This window comes from Zootoca vivipara, chromosome 10, assembly GCF_963506605.1.
Source record: "Zootoca vivipara chromosome 10, rZooViv1.1, whole genome shotgun sequence".
Taxonomy (NCBI): Eukaryota; Metazoa; Chordata; class Lepidosauria; order Squamata; family Lacertidae; genus Zootoca; species Zootoca vivipara.
In genome coordinates, this window is record NC_083285.1 from 67,337,472 (window position 1) to 67,343,893 (window position 6,422).

The window sequence follows — 6,422 nt, forward strand, 5'->3', positions numbered from 1 at the left end:
AATCTCTTTCTCATTTTGGTATTTATTTACTTTGGGCCCTGCCCCTGTCCCAAGATCAGAGGGTGACCAGAACTGTACACCTTTATTCAAAAAAATGCCCAGGCACACTACTGCTTATATATCGGGCACCCCCAACCTTTGGCCCGCCAGGTGTTTTGGACTACCCATCATCCCTGACACTGGTCCTGTTAGCTAGAGATCATGGGAGTTGTAGGCCAAAACACCTGGAGGGCCAAAGGTTGGAGATGCCTGCTTTATATCATAACGGTACAGCAAGACATTCACTTTTATTCTCTCCCCAAAGCCCTGTCCTAAGCAAGGAGACCACTCCTTCCTCCTGCATGAACCATCAACTCTAACCGCACGGTGCTGGGCAATTAACTGGTGCAAGCAGGTGAGCAAACGCTTATTTCTCAAACAGGCAAGCAGCCATAGATGGGTAGGGTATAAATATATTATTATTATTATTATTATTATTATTATTATTATTATTATTATGTGCTGGAGGAGACTCTTGAGAGTCCCATGGACTGCAAGAAGATCAAACCTATCCATTCTAAAGGAAATCAGCCCTGAGTGCTCACTGGAAGGACAGATCGTGAAGCTGAGGCTCCAAGACTTTGGCCACCTCATGAGAAGAGAAGAATCCTTGGAAAAGACCCTGATGTTGGGAAAGATTGAGGGCACTAGGAGAAGGGGACGACAGAGGACGAGATGGTTGGGCAGTGTTCTCGAAGCTACGAACATGAGTTTGACCAAACTGCGGGAGGTAGTGCAAGACAGGAGTGCCTGGCGTGCTCTGGTCCATGGGGTAACGAAGAGTCGGACACGACTAAACAACTAAACAACAACAAAATTATTACGGTATTATTTATTATGCTGGAGAGCTGTGGAACGGCCACCTCACACATGCTGCAGGCTCTGGAATCAACTTACTTGGGGAAGCCTGAGGATGCCTGCAAGCGACAAAATAGCCACAGCAGGGCTGGCTTTCTTTGCAAAGCTCTTATTTCAAGTGACACGGCTGCCGGATGCCTTGGGCTGGAAGAACCACACCCAAGGGCGGCCCATTTCCAAAGATTTGTCACTCTAAGGCGGCGTTCGTCTGCTGCCCTTCGGCTTCTGGGTGGACAGATCTTCTGCTCTATCCAGGCACGTTCACTCAGTGCCACATCTACGAGACAAAAGTCACTGTGTATTCCTGCTTTAAAAAGTAGGAATACACATTGCTGCTTTATAACTAGCGGCTTCATTTAGGCGCCAGGCAAGAACGTTCCTCTTCAACCAGGCCGTCGGCTGATTAGCATCCCATACCCTTTTATTTTTTATTTTTAAATATAGTTTTCTTTTTTTATAAAACTTTTCAAACATTACATTGACAAACCAACAATCTAGTCTTTGCTCTTCCGAGTGGAGGACTTCCCACCATCCATCTGGTTTTCTTTGATCAAATACATACAGTAATTACTCTTGCACTTTAAATTATAGTTTTCTGATCTTAATAAATTTAGCGTCGTCTCTTTTTCTCTGATCATGAAACATTCCTCAGCTGATGGGTGCGGGATTTATTTCAGTCCTGCTAATGTCTTCAAATTTTTGCAATGATCATTCATATAACAAATAAATTTACTCCAGTCTCTTTGAAACTTTTGGTCCCTGCAGTCCCGGATTCTACTGGTCAGCTTGGTCATCTCCAAATACTGTAGTCCATTATCTTCATCTACCACTCCTCGATTATTGGTAATTCCTGTAACTTCCAACATCCAATACCTTTTTTAAAGTGTTGTGGGAGGAGGGAATTACTGGTTTCCTTTTGTTCTTATTTTAGTATGTATTTTTTGTGTTCCATAGATTGCATTTTTACGTCGTGAAGCACCCCGAGATCTCTAGATGAAAGGCAGCATATGAATTTTAATATTATTACAGTCGCACCTCGGTTCTCGAACGCCTTGGTACTCATACGTTTTGGCTCCTGAACGCCGCAAACCCAGAAGTGAGTGTTCCAGTTTGCGAACGTTTTCCGGAAGCCCAAAAGCCTGACGCAGCTTCTGATTGAGTGCAGGGAGCTCCTGTCACCAACCAGAAGCCACGCCTTGCTTTTTGAACGGTTTCGGGACTTGAACCAGGGCCGGCCCTACGGCCAGGCTGGTTGGCGCAGGGCACCACTGCGCCGGCCCGCCAGGAGGGCGCCGTGAACGGCGCCCACCCGCTAGCCGGCTGGTCCGCCGCGCAGCTGTGCCCACGGCAACCGTGCTGCGCCTGCCCGCTGGGAAATGGGGCGGGAGGGTGCCCGGAGGGATCCGGTGCACCACGGCGCCAGGGGCGCTTAAGATGGCCCTGACTCAAACTGACTCCCGGAATGGAGTAAGTTTGAGAACCAAGGCCCCCCTGTATTATAAGCATCATCATAATCATCGAGTCAGACCACAGGTCTCACTAGCTCGGTGTCAGTCCACCAACAACTGCTGGAAAGTTTGCGGTCATTCTCTTAATGTTTTTTTTTTTTTCCTCCCAGAGTGGCTTAACACTCAATTCCTTTTCTAGGGAAGCTCTGGCAATAGAGGCTCTTTGAAGGGAATAGCAGGGGTCAGCAAACTTTTTCAGCAGGGGGCCGGTCCACTGTCCCTCAGACCTTGTGGGGGGCCGGACTTTTTTTTGGGGGGGGAATATGAACGACTTCCTAAGCCCCACAAATAACCCAGAGATGCATTTTAAATAAAAGGACACATTCTACTCATGTAAAAACACCAGGCAGGCCCCACAAATAACCCAGAGATGCATTTTAAATAAAAGGACACATTCTACTCATGTAAAAACACCAGGCAGGCCCCACAAATAACCCAGAGATGCATTTTAAATAAAAGGACACATTCTATTCATGTAAAAACATGTTGATTCCCGGACCGTCCATGGGCCAGATTTAGAAGGCGATTGGGCTGCATCCGGCCCCCGGGCCTTAGTTTGGGGACCCCTGGAATAGAGCATGGGTAGGCAAACTAAGGCCCGGGCGTCGGATCCGGCCCAATTGCCTTTTCAATCCGGCCTACAGACGGTCCAGGAATCAGCGTGTTTTTACATGAGTAGAATGTGTGCTTTTATTTAAAATGCACCTCTGGGTTATTTGTGGGGCATAGGAATTCATTCCCCACCCCCAATATAGTCCAGCCCCCCACAACGTCTGAGGGACAGTGGACTGGCCCCCTGCTGAAAAAGTTTGCTGACCCCTGGAGTAGAGAATCTCCTAATAACTCCCAGAACCCTGAACAAACTACAACCCCCAGGATTCTTTGGGGAAAGTCGTAACTATGGCATCATCGTATTGCTGTATACTGCAAATGGGGCCTTAGTGATCTATCTGCTTTTACAACCCAACAGGTGTTTTGTTTTTGTTTTAATCACGCAGCCCCAGCAAAAGAGCAAAGAGCCACCCAAAAATGTAGGCTGTGCCTTTTCCTGCCTGCCCCATTGTCCTGATCTTTGCAAATTGCATTACAAACCAACTCCCTGCGGGCGATGCTCAGAAATGATTGGCAGTTAGCAGCGCTCAAGAGGTTTTCTTTCTTTCCAGCTGCGCACAGGAAATCTGAATGGGGCGGGGAGGAGGGGAGCTTGAGAAGGAAGAAAGAGGTGCTCCGTGTGAGAATTTTGCATCAATCAGCAAAAGTTCCCTTGAAAGCTCTACCCAAACCTCTTTTTTTCTCTCTTCTCTCTTTTTTTGCATTGAGGCCAGCTGGTGTGTTTCATCCCTCAATTGGCTACAGTGTTCATATTTTCCCCCTGCTTAGTTTCTGTGCAAGAAGTCTGAAGCCATCATGAAGATGATGGAGAATATGGAACCGGCTGAGATGACCGGGAGAATTCGCGACCGGGGAGAATAAGTGACAGAAGAAGAGTGGAAAGATTTCAAAATTTATTTAAAAAAATATGCTAAAATTGTATATTAAGATTAGATTTAGAAGTGTATAGAAACTGTGGATTTGGGAATTATGTGAAGTAAATAGATATACGAGAGATTTGAAATTGTAAGGAATTTTTAAAAATGAATTGGAAATTGCTAAAGATAAAGGAGAAATGAACCGCAGGTGGAGGGAACTCAAGGAAGTCCCTTTATACAATGTTAAAAGAAAAGGATTGTGTATTTGGATTTTTGTGTTTCCTTTTTATTGTTATGTTATTGTGTTCTGGTTCGCCAGAAGCGGCTTTGTCATGCTGGCCACATGACCGGAAGCTGTACGCCGACTCCCTCGGCCAATAACGTGAGATGAGCGCGCAACCCGAGTCGGTCACGACTGGACCTAATGGTCAGGGGTCCCTTTTTTACCTTTAAATAGACATTCAATGTTTTTTGTTGGCATCCATCTGTCTTGGGCGACAGTGAAAGAGTCGGCTTTGGGGTGAAGTCAAACCGCTGGAGAGTTACAGCGCCTGCTGTGGCTGTAGAGACAGATATGGAAGAGGCATGTTTTGTTGCAGCTGGGGCAGATGAAGGCTTCCAGCTGTGCTGCTGATGGACCAGCATTTCTTCTCTGCAATCCTTCCAGCGATCATTCCTCCTCTGGTCACTGCTATGGATGCACAACCTGATTGTATGGCTCAGGCATTGGGTGTATGTGCATTCCAGCCCCGCACCCACCCACAAAATTTTTTAACTTTAAAAAGGTAAGGGAACTCAGTTCCCCTGAGTTCCTGCTAAAAAACAAAAACAAAACCCTGGTTTTGGCCTAGAAAGAGCAGTGTTAGAAACAGATATGAAACCTAGGAGCTAAATGGCAACTTAAACCTAGATTATGGGTGCCGTAATGGAGTGTTTAGGTGCGTTTTTTTTAATAGTCAACCCTCAGTTCTCGAACGGCTCCATTTTCGAACCTTTTGGCTCCTGAACGCCGAAAACCCAGAAGTAACAGCTCCGGTTTTCGAACGATTTTTGGAAGCCGAATGTGCTAAGTGGCTTCCGTTTTGAGTTTTGTGTTGAGGCTTCTGCTTTCAGTTTTTGGTTGTCGAACGTTTTGGAAGTCAAAGGGTCTTCCGGAACCGATTACGTTCGACAACTGAGGTTTGACTGTATAACAAGAATACAAAGCTGAAAATGAATGAACTGCAGCTAAAATCTTATGTTCATTTTTTCCACATGGTCTAGTCCTCATCTTAAGACTGCAAAAAGTAAATTCGTACTTCCCCTGCCTGCCCCCAATGAGGGTCCCTTCTCCAGTCTTCAGAGAGTGGCTGGAAGTTAGGAGTTGGAAAAAGCTCCTCCTTTCCTCCCAGCAGTGGCAGTTTAAATCTGAAATCTTAGGTGCAGTACTGTGCCCAGAGCACAAAAACTGCTTGCTTTAATGAAATTCCATGTCGCAGGGATTTTAGATTTTGATTTATGTGGAAATTCTTTTCCATTCGGTTGTGTATTTTTTGATGTGGTTTATGTATTGTTTGCGACTTTTGTAATTGTGCTATTGCTGTATTGTTTTAATATTCAATTGGGAGCCGCCCAGAGTGGCTGGGGAGACTCAGCCAGATGGGCGGGGTACAAATAAAAAATTATTATTATTATTATTCCAAGGTGCATCTGGTGTGGGTGCAGAGAAAGGGCTTCCCTGCTGTGACACCCACCAAGTGGAAGACTCTGCTCAGATCAGGCGGGCTCTGACGTGAGGATGTTTCTGTCACAAACGGAAGCCTCTCTCTCCACACCCAGGTGTTTCTTGACGGTACTGACTGTCTTGTTTACTGGGCTGTTCCTTCTGCCACTTCGTTCCTCCCCCCCCCCAAAAAAATGCCAGTGGGTGTTGCATTATTTTAATATCTTGCAACCAGCTTTTTTTCCCCTAGAAATGAAAAGCAATACAGTAATTTGTAGTAAGCATTGTCTGCACAGTGGCAAAACCGCATTGGGTTCAAGGGGACTTACTCTCAGGTAAGTGTGCATGGCAGGAGATGTTTTCCAGCAGGCAGGCTAGATCAGGGGTAGGCAACCTCAGGCCCGTGGGCAGGATGCGGCCCAATCGCCTTCTCAATCCGGCCCACGGACGGTCCAGGAATCAGCGTGTTTTTACATGAGTAGAACGTGTCATTTTATTTAAAATGCACCTCTGGGTTATTTGTATTGCCTGCCTAGTGTTTTTACATAAGTAGAATGTGCTTTTATTTAAAACACATCTCTGGGTTATTTGTGGGGAATAGGAATTTGTTCATTTTTTTCCTTCAAAATATAGTCCGTCCCACCACATGGTCTGAGGGACGGTGGACCGGCCCACGGTTGGAAAAGGTTGCTGACCCCTGGGCTAGATCCTTAAGATGGTCAACACACACACCGGCCATTTTTGACAGCTGGGCGGGGCCAGCCACCTGTCAGCCACCTGAACTGAGCTGCTCCCAAGCAGTGGAGATGCCCTATCATTTACCAGCACACCTATTGACCTCAACAG

The 6,422-nt window shown here is 46.2% G+C and overlaps 1 long non-coding RNA gene across 1 annotated transcript; it reads left to right on the forward strand.

Moving 5' to 3' along the window:
- The first annotated feature begins 1,110 nt into the window (after positions 1 to 1,110).
- On the forward strand, positions 1,111 to 6,085 carry LOC132592704 (uncharacterized). The gene is made up of 3 exons (XR_009558234.1): positions 1,111 to 1,740; positions 1,852 to 1,993; positions 3,786 to 6,085. It is a non-coding gene; the product is annotated as an uncharacterized LOC132592704 (long non-coding RNA).
- The last annotated feature ends 337 nt before the right edge of the window (positions 6,086 to 6,422 follow it).